Below are 14,213 nucleotides of genomic sequence, written 5' to 3' on the forward strand. Positions count from 1 at the left end.
GTCCAACTTAAAGTGGAACCTCTAAGACAGGGTCAGAGAACCTATGGCTCGCGAGCCAGATGTGTTCCTTTTGATGACTGCATCTGGCTCTCGGATAAATCTGAGCTGACATTGCTTAATACGAATAATTCCACTTGTAATCCCAGTGTTAAAAATAACGTTCGAAATATAAAACATTTTCATGGTTTTTTATGTTCAAGAAGTTGTGTTAATGGTTAAGAAGTTATTTATTTATTATTGGTGGGGTTCTGCAAACCACCAAGCACCGACATGAGAGCCTGTTTCAGGGTTACAATATTTTATTTTTCAGTAAGTCTTTCAGTTGCTTTCCAGCAATTGTCTTTTTCTCTTTCATTCTGGCTCACCCTCTGGCTCCAGCTCCAACCCCGTCCCCTCCTCCTGGCTGCTGCTTATAACAGAGCGACAGGTGATTTGATAACAAGGCCCAGGTGGGCCTTTTACGCACCTGTCGCTGATTTCGAGGCTGGTCCTGGCACACCCAGCTTCGCTGCAGGACCGCAGGCCACGCCCCTTTCCACAGTTAGCTTCAGAATAACAATGTTTTTACAAAGAATAAGAGACCTATTATACTCTAGAAATGTTGGTCTTACTTAAAAATGCACGCATTTAGTTGTGTTTAGTGTTAAAAAATAATATTATATGGCTCTTACGGAAATACATTTTAAAGTATTTGGCTGTCTTAGCCAAAAAGGTTCCCGACCCCTGCTCTAAGGCTAAGTATTTGTTTGCTAGTACTGTAGTTAAAATTGTCCTGAATTAAATAATGGATGGATAAATAATCTGTTTCAGAGTAAATACAATCAGCAGCCTGTTATCAGATGAGCGTAAAATGTGGAATTTTATTTATTTGTTGGACAGGGTCAGTAAAACTACATATTGCTACGGCCACAGGCCAATTTGCAACCCTCGTTCTTGGTTAGGCTTTCAAGGAAAAATGAACAAAAAAAGGTAAAATAACCGCAGACATGTTTTGTATTCAAGTTTCTTCGAAATAGCCACCCTTTGCTCTGATTACGTTTTTGCACACTCTTGGCATTCTCTCGATGAGCTTCAAAAGGTACTCACCTGAAATGGTTTCCACTTCACAGGTGTGCTTGAAGCTCTTTCAGAGAATGCCAAGAGTGTGCAAAGCAGTAATCACAGCAAAAGGTGGCTATTTTGAAGAATATAAAACATTTTTTGAGTTATTTCCTCTTTTTTGTTAAGTTCATTCATAGTTTAGATGCCTTCAGTGACAAGCTACAATGTAAATAGTCATGAAAACAAAGGAGAAAGTGTGTCCAAACTTTTGGTCTGTGCCGTACTTTAGAGTACTTAGTGGAAAGTTGACTAGTCTCAAGTATCTCAACATTGAATTATGATAGTAGTTTCCTTTGAGAAGATACAATAAGACGGTTGCTGAAATGTGACTTGTGTATTTTTCATACAGCAGGGGTCAGCAACCTTTTTGAAACCAAGAGCTACTTCTTGGGTACTGATTAATGCGAAGGGCTACCAGTTGGATACACACTTAAAAAAATTGCCAGAAATAGCCATTTCGCCTTTAATAAAGAAATCTATATATATAAAAAAAATGGGTATTTCTGTCTGTCATTCCGTCGTACATTTTTTTTCCTTTTACGGAAAGTTTTTTGTAGAGAATAAATGATGAAAAAAACACTTGATTGAACGGTTTAAAAGAGGAGAAAACACGGAAAAAATGAAAATAAAATTTTGAAGCATAGTTTATCTTCAATTTTGACTCTTTAAAATTCAAAATTCAACTGAAAAAAAAAATGAATAGAAAAACTAGCTAATCGGAATCTTTTTGAAAAAATTAAAAGAATAATTTATGGAACATCATTAGTAATTTTTCCTGATTAAGATTAATTTTAGAATTTTAATGACATGTTTTAAATAGGTTAAAATCCAATCTGCTCTTTGTTAGAATATATAACACATTGGACCAAGCTATATTTCTAACAAAAACAAATCATTATTTCTTCTACATTTTACAGAACAAAATTTTTAAAAGAAATTCAAAAGACTTTGAAATAAGATTTAAATTTGATTCTACAGATTTTCTAGATTTGCCAGAATAATTTTTTTGAATTTTAATCATAATAAGTTTGAAGAAATATTTCACAAATATTTTTCGTCGAAAAAACAGAAGCTAAAATGAAAAACTAAATTAAAATGTATTTATTATTCTTTACAATAAAAAAAAAAATTAAAATACTTGAACATTGATTTAAATTGTCAGGAAAGAAGAGGAAGGAATTTAAAAGGTAAAAAAGTCATTTTTTAGGTTGTATATTTTCTCTAAAATTGTCTTTCTGAAAGTTATAAGAAGCAAAGTAAAAAAAAAAAAAAAAAATGTATTTAAACAAGTGAAGACCAAGTCTTTAAAATATTTTCTTGGATTTTCAAATTCTATTTGAGTTTTGTCTCTCTTAGAATTAAAAAATGTCGAACAAAGCGAGACCAGCTTGCTAGTAACCATCCATCCATCCATTTCCTACCGCTTATTCCCTTTCGGGGTCGCGGGGGGCGCTGGCGCCTATCTCAGCTACAATCGGGCGGAAGGCAGGGTACACCCTGGACAAGTCGCCACCTCATCACAGAGCTTGCTAGTAAATAAATACAATTTAAAAAAAAATAGAGGCAGCTCACTGGTAAGTGCTGCTATTTGAGCTCTTTTTTAGAACAGGCCAGGGGGCGACTTATCTGGTCCTTAGACTTTTGATGATCCTCCTTTTGTAATAAGTGTTGCCAAAAGAACAAGAAGAACACTTGCTGAGTTAATTCTTTACATGAACTGATGTCTTGTGAGGTCATCTGCCGTGTGGCATGGCAGTATCAGAGTCGTAACCATGCCCAATCTTCTTTAAATCCAGAAAATATACAATTTGAGAGACATTCCACTTCCTTTTTCTCCAGCTGTGCACAGCTAGAGAAGTAAGAACGGCCACCCAAAGCCTTAATCTAGGGTGTGCTTGCCAATCATGCTTATCAAGACAGACTTCAGTGCGACAGTTTGCTTTTTTAGCTTTTTACAGAGTGCATTACCTCAGTTCTCTTTCACCTTTTAACCTCTTGAAATGGGTTGTGTATGCAACTTCTCATCTACGTAGTCTGTGCTCGGAACAGAGGTGCCAAAAAGATTCCCCCTTCCCTTCAAAGCTGCGTTTGTATATGTGGAGGAGGTGTCTGCATGTATGTTTGGCACGGGCATGCATTTTAATGATTCTTGTGGCTCTACAGCAGTCCTGGGCAAATTAAGGCCCGGGGCCCGTAAAGTGTTTCAATCTGGCCCGCCGGACATTCCCAAATAATGGTTTTAGAGCTTTAAAGGCCTACTGAAAGCCACTACTAGCGACCACGCAGTCTGATAGTTTATATATCAATGATGAAATATTAACATTGCAACACATGCCAATACGGCCTTTTTAGTTCACTAAATTGCAATTTTAAATTTCCCGCGAAGGGTCGTGTTGAAAATGTCACGGTATGATGACATTTGGGGGTGGGGCGGAGGCGTGGTTGAGGCGGGGGGCGTGGTTAAGAGGGGAGTATAATTCACCAACTCGAGTATTTCATATATATTTCATGTATTTATATATGTATGAAATACTTGACTTTCAGTGAATTCTATCTATATATTTATTTTATTATATATATAAATAAAAGAAATAGTTGAACTTCAGACGGCACCTATCAAATACACAGTAATAAAAACACAGTTGTTCTACTAACTGTACTGTGCTTGCTGGTTACTAAAAAAACAACAACACGTACCTTTCACTATTCGAGTAACCTTTGTTCTGCCATTTGCGTACTGGCGAGAGTCACTTGCCGTCAGGTGCGCAACACCACATAAATCGTTGGCCAATCAAAAAGCAACCCCATAACGCTATAGCTGACATTCACCAGGAGATGGCGGACAGACAACATAGAATCACTCTATTACAGACGGCGTCGCCATGGCTGTAACTTCCTCGTTCTTCTGCTTTGTCTGCTTTTGTGTGCAGTTTTTTATTCAAATCCGTAGATGTTGTAACATGATTGGACAGGCAAGCTGTTTATATAGTGGGAAAGCGGGCGTGAAAACAGGCTGTACACCACTCAGGTCCGCATGGAGCTGGAGGGGGCGTGGCCTCCAGCTCCGCTGAATTTCGGGAGAAAATTTCTTCTGGGAGGTTTTCGGGAGAGGCGCTAAAGTTCGGGAGTCTCTCGGAAAATCCGGGAGGGTTGGCAAGTATGACGATGAGTCGGGTGTGTTTTGACATCCGCCGAACCCCTGAGCCCGACTCACCGAACCCCTAGGGTTCGATCGAACCCAGGTTAAGAACCACTGCTATAGTGTTTTTAGAGATTTTATCTGTCTCCCGGAAAATCCGGGAGGGTTGGCAAGTATGACGATGAGTCGGGTGTGTTTTGACATCCGCCGAACCCCTGAGCTCGACTCACTGAACCCCTAGGGTTCGATCGAACCCAGGTTAAGAACCACTGCTGTAGTGTTTTTAGAGATTTTATCTGCTAAAATATTAGTCCCCCAACTTTTGAACTGAACTCAGGGATTTGGGCCTCAGTCTGCCAGTTGAGTGCAGTGGAGTGTAGTTTCAAGTTGATTGCACTTCAAACAGCGTCATCTCTATAACATTCACTCTGTAGGACATTTGGCTAGAAGCTATAATTTAACATGCCTTGAAGGCCACATAATATAAGCCTTTATGTTGCTTAAATAGGTCTAAATTAGACTCTTGGGGAGAACAAACTGTCAGCACGTCAACCGTTTTAAGCAAACTATTGGAAACAAAGGGCTGCGATGAGGTGGCGACTTGTCCAGGGTGTACACCGCCTTCCGCCTGATTGTAGCTGAGATAGGCGCCAGCGCCCCCCGCGACCCCAAAAGGGAATAAGCGGTAGAAAATGGATGGATGGATGAACTTCCGACGGCACCTATCAAATACACAGTAATAAAAACACAGTTGTTCTACTAACTGTACTGTGCTCGCTGGTTACTAAAAAAAACAAACAACAACACTTACCTTTCACTATTTGAGTAACCTTTGTTCTGCCATTTGCGTATTGCGTATTTGCGGGAACATCCTTCACGGATTTGTTGTAGACCAGCGCCCCCAAAGGGAATAAGTGGTAGAAAAATGGATGGATGGATGGAAACAAACGGCTCCCTGCATATTTACACATTCCAGGACTTTCTTTGAGTGCTGGTGGGTGCAAGACCCCCCAGGAGAAGACTGACTTATTTATGATGAGTGAATGTGATAAAAATGTTGGTCCACTGCTCAGATTTTAGCTTCCAGTGGCGTATCGTCTTAAAAACGTCTACATCATCTTTGGAATCCTGTTGGTGGAGCGAGACGATTCTGGCTTGCTCGTAGCATCTAAACAGCCGCAGACAGACCAGATTACTATCGAACGCACAGAATCTTGGCGAAGAAACACGGACTCAGACATGTTTCACGGCGAGGGGAAAAAAAGGTCACCACGTTAATTTCAGTGCGTGCAAATGGAGTGTAATTTCAGCATGGATATGAAAAGGGCTTTCCTTGTAAGCACAACCAACTATTTGTGCTATTCTCAACAAGAATGTAACCAATGTTACCCAGTTTCCAGCCCTTAGAAGTCCCTTTTTTTTTTAAATCCGATAAAGAGTTCGGAGGCGTACGCCACTTCTAATCATTCTGTAAGAAAAGTGACGCTTTAATGCAGACGCCTTGTAATTTGACCCTAAAATAACAGCCCCTAAATTAGGGCTGTCCAAAGTCATTTGCAGCTTTTGTCTACAGCAGGGGTGCCCACACTTTTTCTGCAGGCGAGCTGCTTTTCAATTGACCAACTCGAGGGGATCTACCTCATTTATATATATCATTTATATTTATTTATTTATGAAAGAGACATTTTTGTAAACAAGTTAAATGTGTTCAATGATAATACAAGCATGTGTAACACATATAGATGTCTTTCTTTCATGAAGACAAGTTGGTGTATTACCTGATTCTGATGACTTGCATTGATTGGAATCAGACAGTAATGATGATAACGCCCACATTTTCAAATGGAGGAGAAAAAAAGTTGTCCTTTCTGTACAATACCACATGAAAGTGGTTGGTTTTTGGCATCTCATTCATCCAGCTTCCATACACTTTACAAGAAAAACATTGGCGGCAAATTCCGTAGCTTGCTTGATTGACATTCACGGCACCCGAGGGTCTTGTGAGATGACGCTGGCTGCTGCCAGTTCATTATTATGAAAAAATGACAGAGAGGAAGGCGAGAAACACTTTTTATTTCAACAGACTTTCGCGCCGTCCCTTCCGTCAAAACTCTAAAGGCCGACTGCACATTTCCTATCTTCACAATAAAAGCCCTGCTTCATGCTGCCTGCGCTAACAAAATAAGAGTCTTGGAAAGCTGGCGTGCACAAGTGATGTGCACGCCAGCTTTCTGAGGGATCGCTTGTGCACGCCAGTTTTCCGAGACTCTGTATTTAGTTAGCGCAGGCAGCATGAAGCAGGGCTTTTATTGTGAAGATAGGAAATGTGCAGTCGGCCTTTAGAGTTTTGACGGGAGGTACGGCGCGAGAGTCTGTTGAAATAAAAAGTGTTTCTCGCCTTCCTCTCGGTCATATTTTCATAATAATGATCTTGCAGCAGCCAGCGTCATCTCACAAGACCCTCCGGTACCGTGAATGTCATTTAAGTGACGTCTTGGTGAAGATTGATGATCACTAATTTTTAGGTCTATTTTTTTTAAAAGACTGGCTGGAGATCGACTGACACACCCCCCGCGGTCGACTGGTAGCTCGCGATCGACGTAATGGGCACCCCTGGTCTACAGCAAATCGTTTATTGGCCTACAACTGTGACGTTTAGCTGGCATCGTGGTGTGGTTTTGTTCTCCCGTGGATGCAGGCGGACTGCACTCAGCGGGAAAGTAAGACTGATGATTTATTTATAACTAAAAAAACAGACTAAGAAAAGAAATACTTGCGCAAAGGCACTACAGACAAACCAAGAGAACTAGCATGTGAGCTAGAAAGAATGAAAGACGCTAGCATGTGAGCTAGAAAGAACGAAAGACGCTAGCATGTGAGCTAGGGAAAGAAACAAATGAATAGCGATCGGGGGTAGCGACGTCACCTGTTGCATAGAAAGCAAGTCGAGACCGAATGACAAACAAGGGCAGTCTTAAATAGCGACAAAAATTAGGAGGCCGGTTTGCGAGAAAGACAGAAGTCAGGTGACACAATACTTAACTATGGAAACAAAACAGGAAGTGCCACCAGGAACTAAGGACCATCCATCCATCCATCCATCTTCATCCGCTTATCCGAGGTCGGGTCGCGGGCCAAATGAAATATATTATATATATATTTATATATATATATATATATAAATAAGAGAAATACTTGAATTTCAGTGTTCATGTATTTACAAATATACACACACATAACGCTCATCTACTCATTGTTGAGTTAAGGGTTGAATTCTCCATCCGTGTTCTATTCTCTGTCACTATTTTTCTAACCATGCTGAACACCCTCTCTGATGATGCATTGCTGTGTGGCACACACAAAAGTGCTTTCATCAAACGCCCTAGAGTCTGGAATCTTCCATCTCTCCCTAGCATGGCCCAAAACCGGACAATCTTTGCTTCCTGCGGAAGATCTTCTCTGCCAAGCACTTGGTAGTCCACTACTTCTTCCTGGAGGCTATCCAGGTCCAATCGCAGCTGCGGCTTTGAACTTTCAAGCGTATTTCTTCATCTTACTCGTCGTCGGCGTCGCCACGACTGTATCTTCCTCGTTCTTCTGCACTCTCTAAAAGCCGTAGATCATGGGTGTCAAACTCTGGCCCCCGTGTAATTTCATTTGGCCCTTGAGGCAATATCAATTTAGCATTAGAGTTGGCCCGCCGGTGTAACACCGCATTCACCACTAATACTCATACTCGTCAACCCTCCTGATTTTCCCGGGAGACTCCCGAAGTTCAGTGCCCCTCCCGAATTTCTCCCGACTTCCACCCGGACAATAATATTGGGGACAGGCCGTAAAAGCACTGCCATTGGTGTTCTCTACACGTCGCCACGTCCGCTTTTCCTTCATACAAACAGCGTGCCGGCCCACTCACATAATATATGCGGCTCAAACACACACACAAGTGAATGCAAGGCATACTTGGTCAACAGCCATACAGGTCACACTGAGGGTGGCCGTATAAACAACTTTAACACTGTTACAAATATACGCCACACTGTGAACCCACAGCAAACAAGAATGACAAACACATTTCAGGAGAACATTCGCACCGTAACACAACATAAACACAACCGAACAAATACCCAGAATCCCTTGCATCACTAATTCTTCAGGGACGCTACAATATACACCCCCGCTACCACCAAACCCCGCCTCACACTCAAACCCGCCGCCGAAAAGAGGCATTCAATCTGTATTTTTATTTGATTTGATATGCCATTAACATTTTTTAATTATTATTATTTAAAACTCGATTTTGCATGTCACTATAAAGTTATATAAGCCTTGCTTGGTCAAAATTCAATGCAAAACTTGTTTGGGTCCCTATTAAAGGATTTATTTGTTCAACCTCGGCCCGCGGCTTCGTCCGGTTTTAAATTTTGGCCCACTCTGTATTTGAGTTTGACACCCCTGCCGTATATGTTATTGTCACATATGCATGTACAGTAGATGGCGGTACTGTTCTGTTTAAAAGTGTCACAACATTGCTGTTTACGGCAGACAAACTGCTTTACGGTAGACGAAAACGTGACTGCTGTTGTTGTGTGTTGTTTCCGCGCTGGGAGGACGTTAATGAAACTGCTTAACAATAAACCCACAGAAGAAACCAAGAACTGGCCCTCGATCATTCTACAGTTATAACGTCATTGGGCAGGCTCGCTGTTTATATCGTGGGAAAGCGGACGTGAAAACAGGCTGTCGACTTTTTACTCAGGTCCGCACGGAGCTGGAGGGGGGCGTGGCCTCCAGCTCCGCCTGAATTTCGGGAGATTTTCGGGAGAGGCGCTGAATTTTGGGAGTCTCCTGGACAATCCGGGAGTGTTGGCAAGTATGTGACGTATGTAAGAAGGTGCGCTTTATGTCTCTGTGAGAAGGCGAGACAAGAGAGTGGGAAGAGCCTGTAGTGTAATGCCTGCAGCTAAAAGCAACTGTGTGAGAACATATACTCGGATATCACGATATAGTCATTTTCTATATCGCACTGAGACAAACCCGCGATATATCGAGTATATCGATATATCGCCCAGCCCTACTTGCGGCTGTTGTCGTTCCACATCGCTCGCTTTAAATACAGGCTCAGCAATGTGAAGAAAAAAAAAGTTACACAAATTAAAACAACATTTTTAAACACGCCGTGTGGTGAGGCCGCCATGTAGCAAAGGGGCGACTGTAAATGTTTCTCAGAAGTGCAAAGAGGCAACTCCCGGAATGTATTTCAGGGATTTCACAGATTTCCCAAAGGAAGTTCAAAGTACATAATGCAACTGCTCTTTTTTTAGGCATCCCCTCGAGTGGGCCCTGCGTGTCTTGATAAATCTCGCGCTGTGTAAGTCGACATTGCGATTGAGGCGGAAGTGGTTGAGATATGTGTTTTTTAGCGGGGGGGTTTTCTAGCCACACACTGCATTCTGGTCCCTGTCGCCTAAGCCATCTTTAATTTCCAACCTCTTTCTGCCCTTGCCTTGGTTTTAGTGGAAATAGTCACTAAAATGCCAACCACATCTCCAGGTTTATAGTTCATGTCTTACGCTTGAAAAAAAACACTGAAGCCTTGGCTTGGCTTGAGGTTTCATAAAACGCCGTCATATTGGCACCGACCGTTTTTGTTTATTACAAACCCCGTTTCCATATGAGTTGGGAAATTGTGTTAGATGTAAATATAAACGGAATACAATGATTTGCAAATCCTTTTCAACCCATATTCAATTGAATGCACTACAAAGACAATATATTTGATGTTCAAACTGATAAACTTTAACTTAGAGTTTCATGGCTGCAACAAGTGCCAAAGTAGTTGGGAAAGGGCATGTTCACCACTATGTTACATCACATTTTCTTTTAACAACACCCAAACGTTTGGGAACTGAGGAAACTAATTGTTGAAGCTTTGAAAGTGGAATTCTTTACCATTCTTGCTTGATGTACAGCTTAAGTTGTTCAACAGTCCGGGGTCTCTGTTGTCATATTTTATGCTTCATAATGCGCCACACATTTTCGATGGGAGACATGTCTGGACTGCAGGCAGGCCAGGAAAGTACCCGCAATCTTTTACTACGAAACCACACTGTTGTAACACGTGGCTTGGCATTGTTTTGCTGAAATAAGCAGGGGCGTCCATGATAACGTTGCTTGGATGACAACATATGTTGCGCCAAAACCTGCATGGACCATTCAGCATTAATGGTGCCTTCACAGATGTGTAAGTTACCCATGCCTTGGGCACTAATACACCCCCATACCATCACACATGCTGGCTTTTGAACTTTGCGCCTATAACAATTCAATAGTTATTTTCCTCTTTGTTCCGGAGGACACCACGTCCACAGTTTCCAAATATAATTTGAAATGTGGACTCGTCAGACCACAGAACACCTTTCCACTTTGCATCAGTCCATCTTAGATGAGCTCGGGCCCAGCGAAGCCGTCGGCTTTCCTGGGTGTTGTTGATAAATGGCTTTTGCTTTGCATAGTAGAGTTTTAACTTGCACTTACAGATGTAGCGACCGACTGTAGTTACTGACAGTGGTTTTATGAAGTGTTCCTGAGCCCATGTGGTGATATCCTTTACACACTGATGTCGGTTTTTGATGCAGTACCGCCTGAGGGATCAAAGGTCCGTAATATCATCGCGTATGTGCAGGGATTTCTCCAGATTCTCTGAACCTTTGGGTGATTTTACGGACCGTAGATGGTAAAATCCCTAAATTCCTTGCAATAGCTCGTTGAGAAATGTTGTTCTAAAACTGTTTGACAATTTGCTTACAAATTGGTGACCCTCGCCCCATCCTTGTTTGTGAATTACTTAGCATTTCATGGAAGCTGCTTTTATACCCAATCATGGCACCCACCTGTTCCCAATTAGCCTGCACACCTGTGGGATGTTCCAAATAAGTGTTTGATGAGCATTCCTCAACTTTATTTATTTATTGCCACATTTCCCAACTTCTTTGTCACGTCAAGTTAATGATTATTTGCAAAAAAAAAAAAAAAAATATTGTCTTTGTAGCATATTCAACTGAATATGGGTTGAAAATGATTTGCAAATCATTGTATTCCGTTTATATTTACATTTAACACAATTTCCCAACTCATGTGGAAACAGGGTTTGTACATCCGGGATTCATGTCTTTGGTTTTCCTTGACAAAAGAATACACAGATTTGCCCTCATGTGCCCTTGCAGGGTGATGGACTGAGCACACGCTCGTGGTTGTTTTGCCTAAAAAGCAACAGAATGTTGGCAATGAGGTGTGCCAGATCCCCAAAGTAGATGCGGGTTCTGCTGCTCGCCTCGCAATAGCACTTTATCACCACAGACAGGAACCTTTCTTTGTTTCTCAAGTGGAGAAAGCGCACCAAAGAAAAACAGATATACGCCGATAAGGGCGCATTCCTTTTTTTGTAAGTGAGTTTATACTGGGTGGCCCTGAGCCCGTCAAGGTAATTCTCACTTAATTCAGATTGCCAAGGACAGGGAGACTTAACTATTATTCTTTCTTTGTAATTAAACAGAAGCACTGTTTTTGGAATAGACAAAGTTGATCTATATCAGGGGTTCTTAACTTTTGTGACCTTGGGCTCCAACTTTTCTTCTCTCAAATCTTAACACAGAACACTGAATAAGTACATTTTATTTCAGTGAATATTCGATAATTATATCTAACCTTCTTACAGTTTAACAGAATAAACCTTATTAAATGATATGAAAGCATGTGTTAATCACAAATATTATTATCAAGGCTTATAGTAGGTCAGAGTACAAAAATAAATACTAATCAAATGTACCGCAAAAGAATGATGAATACATTTACATACAAATAAACGTCGCTAAAATAATGTCATAAATGTTTCTTAAATATAAAGTCGATAAAATTAATGTGCGAATAAAAATACAGCTTCACCACTTTAGTCGTATTTTTCGTGTTACAGGATATTTTCTATGACTTTGGCTCCAGACTTCTTCTGTTTGTTTGACAATGTCTTTACTGCCACTAGTGGTGGAAAAGAGTACTGCTACTTAGTACTGATATTTTTTGGTGGTGAGAGGAGCTCGTGGCCCAACAATAGGTTGGTTACGAAACACTGGTCTGTATAATAAGAGCACGCTTCAGAACTCAAATCAAAGATCCTCTATGTATACGTGTTCTCATTGCCAGCTCTTTACTTTGTGTGGCATAAAAAAGATCATATCTGTTGTGTGTGTGTATATATATATATATATATATATATATATACATACATATATATACATATATATATACATACATGTATATATATATACATACATATATATATATATACATCATATATACATACATATATACATATATATGTATATATATATACATACATACATACATACATGTATATACACATAAATATATATATGAATGATAAATGGGTTGTACTTGTATAGCGCTTTTCTACCTTCAAGGTACTCAAAGCGCTTTGACACTACTTCCACATTTACCCATTCTCACACACATTCACACACTGATGGAGGGAGCAGCCATGCAAGGCGCTAACCAGCACCCATCAGGAGCAAGGGTGAAGTGTCTTGCTCACGACACAACGGACATGACGAGGTTGGAATTGAACCAGGGACCCTTGGGTTGCGCACAGCCACTCTTCCACTGCGCCACGCCGTCCCTTATATATATACATATATACATGTATATATGTATATATATATACATACATACATACATGTATATACACAAATATATATATATATATACATATATATATATATATATATATATATATATATATATATATATATATATATATACTGTATATATATATATATATATATATCAATCCATCCATTTTCTACCGCTCCATATATATATATATCAATCCATCCATTTTCTACCGCTGGAGCCTATCTCAGGTTCATTCGGGCGGAAGGTGGTGTACACCCTGGACAAGTCGCCACCTCATCGCAGGGCCAGATTTATTGGCAACACTAAATTGGCCCTAGTGTGTGAATGTGAGTGTGAATGTTGTCCGTCTATTAGGGGTGTAACGGTACACAAAAAATTCGGTTCAGTCCGTACCTTGGTTTAGAGGTCACGGTTTGGTTCATTTTCGGTACAGTAAGAAAACAACAAAATATACATTTTTTTGTTATTTATTTACCAAATTTGTAAACCATGGCTTTATCCTTTCAACATTGGGAACACTATAATAGTTCTGCCCACGTTAATCAACATTAATCTGCCTCCAATTGTTGCTCAGATTAAATTAAACGACAAAACTTTTCTTCTACATATAAAAAGTGCAACATTAAACAGTTTCAAGTCAACTCCATCCATCCATCCATTTTCTACCGCTTATTCCCTTTCGGGGTCGCGGGGGGCGCTGGCGCCTATCTCAGCTACAATCGGGCGGAAGGCAGGGTACACCCTGGACAAGTCGCCACCTCATCACAGGGCCAACACAGATAGACAGACAACATTCACACTCACATTCACACACTAGGGCCAATTTAGTGTTGCCAATCAACCTATCCCCAGGTGCATGTCTTTGGAAGTGGGAGGAAGCCGGAGTACCCGGAGGGAACCCACGCAGTCATGGGGAGAACATGCAAACTCCACACAGAAAGATCCCGAGCCTGGATTTGAACCCAGGACTGCAGGAACTTCGTATTGTGAGGCAGACGCACTAACCCCTCTGCCACCGTGAAGCCCTCAACTCATCATGCTTAATTTATCACAGCATTTGGGAAGCCTGTAGTTGATTTTTATTATGTAAATGTTATATATTTATCAACATGTGATAGCAGGGACCCTGCCATTCAAAGCTTTTCCGTCCATAAAACACACACACACACACACACACACACACACACACACACACACACACACACACACACACACACACACACACACACACACACACACACACACACACACACTCACACACACG

At 40.8% G+C, this 14,213-nt stretch overlaps 1 protein-coding gene across 1 annotated transcript in view; it reads left to right on the forward strand.

The window, feature by feature from the left end:
* loxl4 (lysyl oxidase-like 4) overlaps positions 1-14,213 on the forward strand; it is a 97,340-nt gene that overhangs the window by 41,619 nt on the left and 41,508 nt on the right. The window lies entirely within an intron of this gene.

The sequence above is a fragment of the Nerophis ophidion genome, linkage group LG09 (assembly GCF_033978795.1).
Source record: "Nerophis ophidion isolate RoL-2023_Sa linkage group LG09, RoL_Noph_v1.0, whole genome shotgun sequence".
Classification (NCBI taxonomy): Eukaryota; Metazoa; Chordata; class Actinopteri; order Syngnathiformes; family Syngnathidae; genus Nerophis; species Nerophis ophidion.